Genomic DNA, 14,367 nt, shown 5'->3' with positions numbered 1-14,367 from the left:
TACTAGCACATTCATTTATCAAAGTATTTGTCACACTGAAGAAGTTTGCAGAGATGGAGTAAACTATACCAGCCCATGGCTTCTGATACTAACCAGGTTCACATGCTTCCCACATCCCTATCTGTCTGAATTTGTTCAGGCTGCTGTAACAGAATCCCACAGACTGGGTGGCCATAGATCGGGTAGGAAGTCCAAGATCAAGGCACCAGCACATGGTGATTCCTGATTCCTGTTTTGTAGATGGTGGTTGTAACCTCACAGTGCAGAAGGGGCAAGAAATCTCTCTGGAGTCTTTTGTAAGGGTGGAGCTATCACGACCTCATCACCTCCCAAAGGTCTCACTCCCAAATACATTTCATCACACTGGAGATCACATTTCAACATAAGAATTTTGGTGGGGGACAAAAACATTCAGCCCATAGCATCACCCAGTGTCTCCTGAGTGTGTCCTGATTATCTTAGGGTCTGATAACTACGAAAGAATGCAAGAAATTATAAATTACTAGGCACATGTGATGAAAGTATTGTTGTTCTAATGCTGTTTTATAGCCTCAATGGCAGGTGTGAGGGGGTGGAAATAGGCAGTGATCTTGAGGTAACCAGGTGGTGCTGTCTTCCTTTCTTAGCTCTACTCTTTAAGCTCAGTTCAACGATTTATTTTACATCCGGATCTCTGTATTGTCTGAGAGGTTGGTGCTGCCCCCAGACCAGTTCAACTAGAACTTGGGATGGGAGCCCAGCATCAGTTTTTATTAAAATCGCCTCAGGTGTTTCTAATGAATGAAGAACTTTTGATGTAAGCTCTCTTGAATGATTAGACTTTGGTTTTGTCAGAGACAACCAAGTAACATTTGAGGGAGCCCTGAGGCAGGAGTGGGACTCCCCTTCTGTGATGGTAACTCACCCTACTTGGCACCATTAAGTGTCAACAGTTTGATAGAGAACTAGGCAGTCCCCAGGGGTATATGCTTGGGAACAGGAAACCTGTGAGGGGAGTTGATCCAGAAAAGGCGCTTCATGTGGCCCCTTGGATAGAGGACTCCGGTGACAAGACCGGACTGCTAGGGGAGGTAGAGCTGCAGGGGAGGTTGGTAAGATGGAGGGTGTAGAGGAGCCGAGTTAAGTGGGTGAGCAGGAATATCCTGGTGGGTGGAAACGGAGAGGTGGTATGGGCTTCAGGCCTCATGTATTGGTGGCCTGGACACAGTGGTTGACATTGTGCCACTGCAGAGTCAGCTACAGTGAACTCAAGGTCAGATTTGGAACTCAGTCCTGGGACAGAAAAGCCATGGCACTGGGGTTCCAGAAGGAAGATGCAAACAGAGATGAACATGGAGGCTTGGAGAAGTGGGGGTCTCTGCACTGCCCTCTTGCCACTCTAAACTGTGTAAGGAGGGTCCTCCCTGCTTGCCCAGTTAGCCAGCCCCTAGCCATATAATTAGTGGGACCTGGTGCAGAATGAAAGTGTGAGGTCCTTTGTTCAAAAAGCAGGAAAGAGTGATGTTTCAAGTACCAAACTATAAAGCTTTTTCTTTTCTCCAGTGGTCTCTCTCACAACTTGTCATGATGACTTCTTTTGATTTTTAAAATATTTTATGATGATTTTTATTTGCTGTTGAATGTCTTTTTAAGTCAAGTCAAAATGGAAATGTGGGATTATTAGCACAGATTGTACCGTTCAACTTCATATTATGCAAAGCCAGTTTTAAATGCAAATATAAGAGCATTCAACTCATATGTAGAACCACCAAATTACTCAATTAGTATTTTATGCAAAATACATGCAGACATATTTTGTTCTGACCAGAACGGTGGGAACACTATGCAAAGTTAACTCAGCTGTTTCATTTACATTGTGATATGTGCACATTCTACCAACATAGTCTACCTCTTCCTTACTAAGTCATAAGGAAGGACCAGGAAGAAGGGAATTCTGGGTTGCCCTTTCTTTTCCTTTTTCCTTTACATCGTTATTTTCAGTGGGAGTGGTTGGAAATTATTGGTAGGAACACAAGTAACTCTAATAAGGAAGGATGTGATAGGGTTCCTTGGTCGTTCCTCTTCTTTAGGAACACCATTGCCTTCCTTCTGTGTTCAAAACAAGTTCTGGTTTGAACGAAAAGCAAGGCTTCTGGGGCCTCTCAGTGCCCCCACATACTCAGGAACATGTACCTTGTAGTCACTTGGAGTCTCATTGATGCATCATGGGTCCACATAAATTCCATGTTCGTGGGGCATCAAGAAGGTTCTATGCTGACAAGGTAGCAGGGAAGACAGAGAATATGTAGATCAAGCACATTGCCTCTGCTCCTGTGCGTGCCCCATCGTCCTGTCCTGTTGGGCTTCACTTACGAAACACAAGTTCAAAGATAAGACTCTTTAGGCAGGAACAGCAGAGCGTTAATCCAAGCACAGCGTCCTTCTGTGGGCAGGGCCTTGGGTGACAGCTCAGGTGTACATCCATGAAGGGACCCTGCTGAAAAGGACGTGTTGTCCCTGGCTGATATAAGAGCCAGGAATTGGGGTTGTGGTTTGTAACCAGAAATGATTTCCTTCTGGTTTGATTTTAATTTGGATTTTCAAAATTGAGTAGCTCATTTTTATTTAGAAATGTTATCACTTCTGTAATTAACCTCACATTACAAGCCAAATCAGCTCCTGCCTAGATTAATTTGAGCAGGGGAATACAGAGCTGGGTGAGGGGCAGGATTAGCAGCTGGGGAAGTCAGAAATCCCTGAAAAGCTGTCAATCAGGCTTGTTGGATGGAACAGAGGGAAAAGCTAAATGCCTAGTTATCAGATCTGAGAAGCCATTGTGAGGAGGGACCAGCCCTGGAAGCTAGGAGACCTAGCTGGGAGGAGGTGGTGAGGAGGAAAGAAGTAGAAACAGACCCTGGTGGGTTTTGGCAGAGACAATCGGATAGCTGTCCTGGCTGGTGGTTTGGTGAGCCTCGGGAGGGTCATGGTGGGTATCCAGGCTGGTGCATGACAGAGTCTGGCCTCATTATTGGCAGTAGGTTTAAAGGATAAGATGCTAGTTTCGGGGGACAAGCAAGGCTGATGCCAGCTCCCAGAGAACCTAGAGGAGAAGAAGGCAAGGATTCAGGAGTTCTGGGGACAACGTGGATGTTGGCAGATAAGGTGGGTTGTTTTTGTACGAAGCCAGGCAAGAAGTAGTTCTGGTACTGGATTGGGATATAATGTTGGGGCAGGTGTACCCTCAGGCTCCACAGATGTGAGTCCTTGGGTGGTCCTTCCATTTCTCTGACTTCAGGGTCAGCCTCAGTGCCTGAGGAAGGCAAATTGGTCCCAGCTGGGAGTTTGGAAACTCGCAGGACTGGGGAAGGGGGGGAGTTGTTACCTATGTGCACTGTACTGGCTGAAAAGCAACTGTTTGCTCCCTGTTAAGCCCTTCTGGGGACTCAGAATTCACCCAATTTTGTGCTGGTATTTTCCAACCAGGAGTCCTAGCGCTTTAAACACAACACACAAGAAACACAAACACACAGATAAGAATTCACAAGGTGAACAGTTTAAAATCGACAAACTGCAAATCCACCAATCAATCTGTGGATTGCTATCAGTAAGCTAACATTAAATATTCAGTAATTGCCAAACTGTAGCCTGTGGTCACTGCTTCATGTGCTCAATCAAACGGCACACTTGTTGGCTGAGCATGGGTAGTGCGACCTGTCACACTTCCAGCAGCTCCAGCAGAGACCAGGGGGCTGTGATTCCCCGTTTCTGGTGGCTGGGGTCACTTCAGGATTCGCTGCAATTCTGGAATGCTCCAAGCTGCAGGAAATTGCAGTTCCTCTGAGCCAGGAATCCAAGGGTATCTTGTCACAGGGCACGTGGCTGCTCTCTGTGTGTGTGTGTGGGGGGGGGGTTGTGGAGCTGTGTGATTAGGGAGCCTACATTTCCAAAAATGATTCCATCATTTTCTGACTATAGTTAGTGACTGCAGTGCATCTTAATTATTAACATATTGTCCCTTGGCTTCCAAATCACGACTCTTGCATCTGTTTCTTGCCTCTTCCTTTCCATAATCCATGAGTTTTGCACATCTTTGGGAAACCCAAATAACATCTCTAGTTTAGGGAAAGGCAAAGGCAGGTGGTTTGAATTCTTTGGCATTTCCCTGAAGTGGACCATAGATTTGATCTAGTGACTTAGTTCCCCATGTATAATTAACTAGGAGTGCATTCACAGCTCCTACTAAGCTGCCTGATTTACACTGTGAAGCTAGCAGGTGCGGTGCTGGCCCGTCACCCAATCAGAATTCCCGAGGACAGACAACACAAGGTCATGAAGGAAGATTATGTCTTGACAGGTCTTGAAGGCAAGTGAAAATAACCAGGCTTTGATCTGCACCTATGGTCACTGTGGACTCAGAAAGATGTCATTTTTAGCTATTTCCTGTGTTTTCCTTTAGAGTCACAATACGTCAGGCTCAGCTAAATGAAGAACTAAATTAAAACTGTCATTTCAGCTCATAAATAACAGATGTCTAATGCATTTAATTATTTATAGTCTTGAATCTTTCAAAAATGAAAATGACTATACACATTTTTAATGCAGTTCCTGGTAATTTGCCGCCTGACTGATAAGATTTGCCAACAATCCTGGCTTGCAAACATGAAAAATAAAACTGAGACTTACTCGTTTATTTCATGAGACTGTTTCTGTACTCCCTTGTGGCTTTAACAAAATCTAAATTAAAGTGAAATCTAATCAGAACAAAATGATGTTCATAGACTCGTATTAATAATTGGGTTTTCAGAGATCATGATGTAGGGACCTGGGTGCCAGAGACTTTTGCACTGCCTGAAAAATCAATGCTTTATCCTTCCAGACTGTCTCCTTGCCAGGAGGTTGTGACTGCCCTGATCATGGCTTCATAGAGAAAACTTACACGTGGCCCTCAAGCATGCCTCCCAGGTCATATTTGCAAGCTTGTCAATGACCTAAGAATGGTTAACAAAGGCTAATGTGACTTCAGTGACACAGGAAGGGCCCTTCTTCCCTAGTAATCTCCTTTCATTTGGGTGAAAAGTCCTTCAGTTTCCATTAAGACTCTAAAATGACTTAAAATGATAGGAAGTTATGACTGGCCTATGTCAAGTACTGAGAGTAATTTTTATTAAGAGGAGAGAGGAAACAATAAAGATGCCTCCATTATTTGAGAATTACTTTCTTGGTGGGCAAAGATAAATACATTTGCTTTTGGCCTTGTGGTATAATGAGAAGTGAATTATTTGGGAGTCATCAAAACCCAAGTTTGAATCTTAGTTATAATAGTTACAAGCTGGTGTCTTTGAGTATAGTTACTGAAAATCTTTAGGGCTCAGTTTCTTCGTTTCTAAAATCGACATCCCTGCCTCCCAGGGATGTTGTAAACAGTAAATGAGGCAACATGTACTTAGTAGGTATATTATAAATATTAGGGATGTTTGCATCTGGCTGAAAGAAGAGCAATAAACTTCCAATTAGTGAAAATAATTATATTAGTAGTTCCCTAAGGTTTTTTTTAAGCTGAGAGTACCTGCCTCCAGTGCTCCCCAGCATCACTATTTTACTCATGCAAAACCCCTCATTGACTTCCCAGTTCTGCCCAGTGCTTCCTTTTGCAATTTCCCTGGGTCGTTTTACTAGTCATTATTGCTCAAACATGTGCTTTGGAGCAAGATTGCCAGTCCTCCTGCAAGAGAAAGACGAGCTTGTCCACAGTCATGTGTAACCCCAGCGTGTCCCTTGTACATCTCAGAATTCCTGGCAGGTACCCCAGAGGTGATGGTCAAAGCATGGGTCTTCCTTTCCAGTGCCAGCAGGGACCACCTGCAGCTCCCAGTAGTGTGTGGGTACATCATGGAAATGGGGAGAGCGTGTCTGCTTAACATGGGAACAATGGCTTGTCTTTAGCTCAAGATGATTTTTGCCATGCCTGAACAGGGGCCCAATGCTGCCAGGTCTTTAGATTTCTCAAAAGAAGACAAATGCAAAGGTATTTATGTGAAAAATGTCCAAGTTTTAATGGTGGCAAGCTACTTGTATTATACAAAATGAAATAAAACCTATGCTATCTAAATGAAGCAGACCTGTGGCTTTCCAGTTCTGACCTCTGGGCTTACAGTGTTTCATCGGCTAGACTCCTGGGTGCCATTTATCTTTCTGAGGTCTTAGACCTCCTGCGAGCTGCTACAGTTTCCCCTTTAGTAGTTCTAAAGATTTCCTTCTTTCTTTCATGGGGTTCATGACATTTTGGTATAGCCATTTGGTTGCTGTAGTGATATTCATATCTATTTGTGACCATAAAAAATAGCTATTGAACTAAAAAAAATAAATAAAACGATGTCTTTAACCCTGACTCCATCCCTGACTTTCAAGCCTCCACCCTCCTCCTGTCCCTGAATCTTACCCCATGACTCTTCAGAAGTAGGAGGAGCTTAGAGATGAGAGAAGAAGGTTTGTAGTGCATGAATCTTAGTGAAAAGAAGGCTTGCATTTTAATGCTTTGAATTTTAGCCCTTTTGAGAGGACCCAGTGTTAAAACAATATCCTTCTTAAGATCTTAAAGAAATGAGTATTTTAGTCCTAATTTCTCCTGGCAGAGGTTGTTTCTCAAAGACTGGGATATTACAGGCTTAAAGTCTCTTTTTCCAAAACTTGGGGTAAATAGATTTCAGAATTTGGAATTGTTTGAATTTTGGAAATACATATATTATGGAGTACTTTCAGTCCCATCTGGGAAATCACCTAACAATCTCAAAACCAATAATATTTCTAGAGCAAAATGTGAATACTCACTCTAAGTTAAGACTATGAATAACAAAGACTATGAATAGCCCCATAATAGGTCAGGTTTTGATGCCAAATGAATTGAAGAAAAGATACTGGTTTTGGAAGTCAGAATTATGGCTGAGGGACTATACACCTATACAGGAATCTAAGTAGTCCTGTTGCTGTCTGGGAGCAATCTCCTTAGCATGGCCTCAGTGAAAAATTCCATTTTGATCTTCTTCGTATTAATCTCTGCCTCCTTATTTTATTGAATCCATAGAGTTACATAAGACTGTTTTAATTTTTTCCATTTTCTAAATTCCTCCAGTGAGTATGTATTTATAATTGGAAATTGTATTAGTAATTTCACTTGAAATTATGAAGTTGAAGCAGGAGGATGTCCATACCCAGTGTGTGTGTGTGTGTGTGTGTGTGTATGTGTGACCTGCTGCAGACAACTTCAGTCTTGCTTTTCTCTGCTGTTGCATGAAGCTGTGCTGTCTGTGGTTACTTCTTTGGGAAGAAGTGGAGGGCGGTCTCTCCTTGCTTACCAACCTCCTTTTCCCCTCTTTACCCCTTGAGCCTCACAGGGGTGAAAAGACTCTGTGTTTCTACAGTCTTACTAAGGTAATGACACGACACTTTGGTTTCAGGGGGATGAAGAGGCACCCCTGGGAGAGGAGGAGCAAGCCCTAAAAGGATGGGTGTAGGTGGGGTGGGGTGAGGGTTGTGTGGGGGTGTGTGGGGGGATGGGGTGGGTGCTGGACTCTTGCTAACATTCTACTTCTGAGGCAGCAGGATCTCAGAGGGTGACCACTTGGGCTCTGAACAGGTTGGTAATTGATTGTGATGGCATTTAGAGCCCAGATTACTTCTCACGGAGGAAATGGAGTTGGCTGCCCTGTGCTTAAGCAAAGCTGGAGGGACCAGTGTCTGAGGAAGGCTCGACAGCACCACCAAGAGGCAGAGAAAAGCAAGGGCAGGGAAAGCAGTCAGAACAGAAGCCAAGGTCCTTCTTGCCCAGAGAGAAGGTGGAAGGGGCTTTCTTTCTTAGCTATGTAGGTTCCTGGGGGCCTTGAACCAACCAAGGGAGAATGGGGAGCTCTAGAAGGTAACGCTGGACTTGGAATAACCTTGAGAAAAACAAATGTGACATTTCTTGTACCTGAACTATCTATAAATATCACAATGGAAAAATAGGATTATGATAGAGGAAGTAATCATATCCAGTTTTAAGAATTGGAGTATATCTTGTACTATCCTGTAGTATTATCTGACCTATGTAATATCCTGTAGTATTATCTTTGCTATATAATATGTTATCAAGAAGGGAAAAGAATGAGTGGACAGAATTCTGACGTGGTAAGGAGATATTAGTTATCCATAGCAGGGTTGGTAGGGAGATGAGGGAAAGAGAAAGAGCCACAGAAACTGGGGATTGGAAGGAACCCCTCTATAGGCATGCCAGGAGTTAAGCAGCTTCTAGACAAAATCGTAGTTAATCAGTGGTTTCCAGCCTAGGATCTTTTGACCTAGAGGTTGATGCTATTGTGTTGGGACTCTATGAAAGTCAGATAGAAATCATACATTGCTCTCTGTCATGGCTGTATGGGCTGCCAAGAACACTAAGTAAGATAAACAAAGATGCCTCTTTGATTTTGCCTAGGAGTCTCTTGCTTGAGTGTGGGAGCAGTGACTATCCAACACTGACCAGAAGCTGTGTGTGGTTCTAAGGTAGATCAATAATTAATAGAAAAATGGGGGGGGGCAAGGTAATCCATGACCCAGCAAGTGTAGTTTGTTTGGTGATCAAAAATATTGCCATAACACAATATTGGGTAGGGAGATTTATAAGAGAAGTGCTTAGGAACAGATCAGGAATCCCTGTGGACACAGCTCTGTCTTCCACATTCTCTGAGACGAGGGAGTCAGTCATTGCCTGTGCCTTGCTGTCCCACCAAATGGCATCTGTCGCTATGGACTATGCTGATGGGTGGCTGCTGACTGCCTCCCCGTGGAGCTGTTCTTTAAGTCATTAAATCAAGAAGGAGACTTCTGTTCTTAGAAGAGTGGAGGATTTTAATTTTCCTTGTTGATGAACGAGGAATTTAATCATTCTCATTAAGTAACCTTGGACCCTTGCAGCTTTGACGACACAGGATTCTTCTGGTCTTTTGGTGTTTGTTCATCATCACCTTCTTTTGCCATCTGCTTCATTGTCCTGCTGTCTGTGGGTATTCTGCTTCTCCCCCTCCACGTACGATTCTGTGGCTCCTGCTGCTGTGCCTCCCCACTCTTCCCTCCAGCCCTGGTCGGTCAGTGTTTCTCCTTTATGTGGTTCTATTACCACAGACCTCCTGCTACGGTGTTAGGTACTTGATCTCATTTCCCCTTTTCTGTGCGAGGCCCTGTTATTACGGCACAGAAACATCGCATAGCTACCCATTGTGATGGAGTTGCATGGGGAAGAATATGTACACACACCCTTGTGGATTGGTCCCAAGCATTCCTGAAGGTACCTGTTGACAGGGTGGTGAGCAACCGTGCACAGGTAGGATTCTGCTGGCAGTCTAAGTTTTCTACCAGGCCTGTGGAGTCTCCCTATGGACCCCTTGGTCTGGTGCACTTAGGGGAGGACTCCCACATGCTGGTGATCTAGAAGTTAGAAAGTAGAAAGGGAAACCCTTCCTCCAAGCCCGGGTTTGCACTGAAACCTGTAGCATCCTTAGACGGCTGTTTAATTGGGTTGTTTAACTGAGATCCTTGCTGGGCTGACAGAGCAAACCTATTTCATTTATGCCTGACCCTGATCGTAGGGGGTATAGTGTTTATTGGTGACTACCCCCAACACACATTCTGAGGCTGAGGATGGTCTGGCCCAAATCAGGGGGAACATTCAAGTCCAAGTCCCTTAGACACAAAGGGGCTGTGTTAGTTTCTTCGGGCTTCCATTCTCATTTCCATAGGCTAGATACCTTAAAACTTTGGAACTGTGTTCTCTCACAGTCAAGGAGGGCAGATGTCAGAAATCCAGTTGTCCTGGGGCTGATTCCTTTTGGAGACTCTGAGGGAGAAATGGCCCAGGCTTCTTCCTTGCTTCTGGGGCTGACCCCCAATCTTTGGTGTTCTCTGGCTTGTAGATGGGTCACATCAACCCCCATCTCCCTGTTCACACAACCTTCTTTATGTCTCTCTGCCCTTTCTGGTTCTGACTGGGACGTTCTCATTGGATTCAGGGCACACTCTAATTCAGTATGATCTCATCCTCATCCTTACGTTAATTACATCTACGAATAACTTATTTCCAAATAAGGTCACATTCTGAAGTCCTTGGTGCTCATGGATTTGGGGCACTATTCAGCGGACTATAGTTGTCAACCTAGCATCACCCTCCTTTCCTCTGGAAGTCAGTTCCTCATTCACTTGGCAATATCATTGTGCTTTATAAAATACCTTCCTGTTTGCAAGCACTTTTACATCTGACCTTAATTTACACCCCTCCCGGAGACAGCTGGGATGGGCATTACCTTTTCTAAATCTCATCTATAGAGAGTATGGAAGACATGATCTGATCAAGGTCAATTGCAGAGGATGAATTAGAACATATTTCCTAATTCTCGGAAAGCAATGCACAGTCGTGGAATAATTTGAAAATGATGCTCTTTCCCATCCCTCTTCCCTTTTGGGAATGTATGTTGAGGGGATGGAGTCTGTGCATATTTTTTTTTTTTTTTAATTTTAGTTTTGCACCTGAAAGTCATTCAGTTGTGGGTGAGCTCACTGAAGCTTCGACAAAACAAGATGACAGGGAACCTTCTTTTCTCTCTCACTGCTTCATACCTCCCAGGCCTGCTCCTATGAAGTGTTGATGTTTGGAGACACAGGTGTTTTACAGGATCCTAGCACCACTCATCACCACCTCCCTCCAGCTGGGCCCTCTCTTATAAGTCTGCCCATTGGCATGGCAGTAGGTTTTCCAGCATACAGTCCCATTGGAGGAATTTACTAATGGATAAACTGAGGCTATTGAGACTGAGTTTTCTCTCCTTATAGAGATGACAACTTTTCTGACACATTAGACATACTTCTTTAACATATATTATAAACAGACCATTTAAAAAGCACAAAAAAGACATCACAAGCACAGAAAATGTTTGGCTTCTATGTGCCAAGAAATTTTTTTTAAAAGATTTTATTTATTTATTTGACAGAGAGATCATAAGTAGGCAGAGAGGCAGCTAGAGATAGAGAGAGAGGGAAGCAGGCTCCCCGCTGAGCAGAGAGCCCGATGCGGGACTCCATCCCAGGACCCTGAGATCATGACCTGAGCTGAAGGCAGAGGCTTTAACCCCCTGAGCCACCCAGGCGCCTTAAAACTTTCCAAGTTTTAAGCAGACTTGGAAATGGGACATAAGGGAGCCAGAGTTTATGTACAGTGTGTTCTTTGACTTCTTTGGGCCTCAGTTTCCTGATCAGTAAAATGGGGATTACAGTATCTCTTCTACTCCATCTGAGATAACATTTTCCAAAGATTCTTTGCATAAATTAAATTCCATACAAACAAAAATGTAATAGTTATAAAATCCATGATGTGCTTCACTTCTAGACAGCTAGTTTGGGGGGGATGAAAAAAACACGGTTCACTCAACCAAAATGCTAACTTCGGTCCTCTGTCTTGAACACTACGAAGAGGATACAAATTGTCATCCCCAATTTCCTTGTTCTTACCCCACCCTCCCCTACCACTTCCCCATGATTCAGGCAGAAGAGCCTGACAATGGACAGACCAGAGTCTTCTTTAGAGGACTGGACAGTGGTAGTGTAGGGTCACACAAATAAGGCAAAATAATAGCCTCTTCTATGGTAGGATACATGTAATTAGGTCAGAGACCGGGAAATTGCTTTTGGCCAAAACGGTGGAGGTGGTAGAGGATCACAGCCATAGTCTCAGGCCACATCTGCCTGGCCAGATCTCCAAGTGGTGCAGAACGGAAAACCTTTGCTCCTCACGGTACAGAGAGGCTGCACATTTTAGGGCTGGTGCAATTTCCTGGAGCTCCTGGGGCATATGCCCTCTTTAATGCTCAGAGGAGGAAACAATCATATGTGGTTGGATTTGTGAATCAGCGGGTTATAGTGGGTGTGAGGAATTTGCTTCCCACCTCCAGCCCTACTCCTGGGCACTTTTGGCATGTCCAGAAACATTTTTGGTTGTCCCAAACGAAAGAAGATATGTGCTGCTGGCATCTAGTGGGTAGAGGCCAGTGATGCTGTCAAACATCCTATAATGTACAAGGACAGCCCCAAAGCAAAGAATTATCTGGCTCCATATATCAGTAGTGCCAATACTGAGACACTTTGCTATAGACCTTCCTGGTCATTCTTGCCACGTGAGCCCTCCTTATTCCCTTACTCCCAGCTCGGCTGCATTCTGCCCTTGACCTGTACCAGTCTCCAGGGAACGACTTCTAGGGAAAGAAATATGCTATGTCTGGGAGAGTTAGATGGGACTTGAAATTAAGAAATTCTGATGAAGGGTTTTAGAGAAAAGGGAGGTTAGAGTGGTTTGAGTTCCCTGCCATTAAGAACGGGCAGCAGCGTTCAAAGAATGAAGAGGGACAAATGGCACATATGCCAAGCAGAACATCACACACACATAAAATGTAGTTGGATGCCCCAAAGCTGCGAATTGAGCAGGCTGTAGACAAATGGCATCCATTTTCAGATGAAAAGAGGAGAGTGGGTCCCATCAGCCCCCAAAGCATATTGACTCGGCAAACAGATTTCACGCTGACATTTCCCAGGAACGACAAAGGCAGTAAAATACGAAAAAAAATCTACAAAAAAAAAAAAAAAAACCCAAAAACCAAAAAACAAGAAAACCCCCCATCCGATTCCTGCGGCAGTGGACCTGCTTCAGGGATGTTCCCACGCCGGGGCTGAATCTCGCCGGGCCGCGCTGGCGTTGACGCTGCCCTTTCCAAACTTCCATGAAAATATTTTCCATCATTTTGACATTTCATTTAAAATGAAATATAGGAGAGATTAAAAATGCATGTTCATGACAGGTATTATTTGTTCGACTTTGAAATATACAGTGAACGCACTGTTAATGAACAGGGAGGGAAGCGGCCGGCTGGTGTGCGCGTGCATATTCATGCTCGGCTCCCTGACTTCGGAGCCAAACAATTGCGGAATCAGAGAGGGCTGACCTTTTATGGTTCTAAAATCCAGGAGCGTGTGGTTATGAATAATTGAACACAGAGTAATAAGAATGACCCTTTTTGGGGGTAGTTCAGGTAAAAGCAAAATGCCATGACTTTATCCTGGAAACATGAACCGCAATCATTTCTGAATTTGCATGAATTACATGAATATCTCACTTGAAACGTTCCCGGGATGCAATCACATTAATTCATCGAACTGCCGGCATGCCATCTGTGCTTTTCCGTAGCCTTTCCTCCACCGTGAGGACTGTGCAGTTCTTGGCTGTGGAGGGGAAAGTCTCCCTCCCTTTGAATCCTCTGTTCTTCTCCCGCTTAGATTCCTTGAGGAAATTGCTTTTTCCTAGGCTGGGAGACACGTTTTCTGTGCTGGTCTGGATGACGGGAAGAAAAGGGACTGTTTTGTGTTAATGACTATTGGCACAAGAGAGAGGATGGATGTCTGAGGGGGTGGAGAAAAGAGGGAAAGGGGACGTGGTTCCTTTCTCAGCAAGAGCAGAAAGGGTCGCCTTCTGTCTTCTTTTATTCAGAAATATGATCATATTTATTTTTACTTAAAACAGGAAGGTGTAGAACTGTCTCATTCTTGAGAGTTTTCTTTCATGTAGAATTCTGTGAACACATTCCAGTTTTCTCACTGTTTTCCTTTATAAATTAAATAAGAGTTTCATTTCTTCACACATCCTTTTAGCAGGCCTGCCATCTGCTGGGCACAGGGGAGAGACAGGTTCTGGGCTCCCAGACCTTAGGGATTATCTCGTGGGGCGGGAGAGTCAGGAACTGGGAATTTGAAATATAGTGTGGGTGGGGCAGAGCGTGTTACCGCAGATGCCCATGGTGGGTGTTGGGGGTGGGTACTCTGATCAGCTTGGTCTGGAAGTCCTGAGAAGCTTCCCTGAACAGTCTTGAGAAAGAGAGGGTGATGGCCTGCTAGGGAAAAAGACAGGTAGGAAGGCTCTGATGACAATGAGATGCCTTTTGAAGATGATAAGATGATCTCTTAGAACGTCTGTCAAGGGTGACAAGAGCACGGAAACGCTAAGCGAAATCAGCTCTCAGGCATCTAGGACTCAGGAGGCCTGGCACCTAGTGCTGGGACTGCCATTTATTAAGGAACAGAGAGGTTGTGATATTTATCAAAGGTCACACTGTCTTCTCCTTTGTAATTTCTCTGTGTGGGGAGTCAGGTAGGGGTGAGATGGGAGAATGAGGTTGTGGGGGGTTCAGTTTAGTGATCTGAAATTCTATTTTTGAATAATCATTAGTCTTTTATATTTGTGTTATGCCTAAAGGATACTGTAAATCAATATTTGTGCTTTTGTTTTGCCTAAGACTTTCTTTTAAAATTATATGTATCCCATGG

General features: G+C 44.1%; 1 long non-coding RNA gene across 1 annotated transcript in view; it reads left to right on the top strand.

Annotated features, from left to right (window-relative positions):
• Window positions 1-14,367, top strand: part of LOC309867045 — a 216,673-nt gene that overhangs the window by 42,704 nt on the left and 159,602 nt on the right. The window lies entirely within an intron of this gene.

Source organism: Mustela nivalis (genome assembly GCF_964662115.1).
Source record: "Mustela nivalis genome assembly, chromosome: 6".
In the NCBI taxonomy this organism is placed as follows: domain Eukaryota; kingdom Metazoa; phylum Chordata; class Mammalia; order Carnivora; family Mustelidae; genus Mustela; species Mustela nivalis.
Note: the sequence above shows the minus strand (reverse complement) of the source record. Positions and strands in the feature narration are given on the sequence as shown.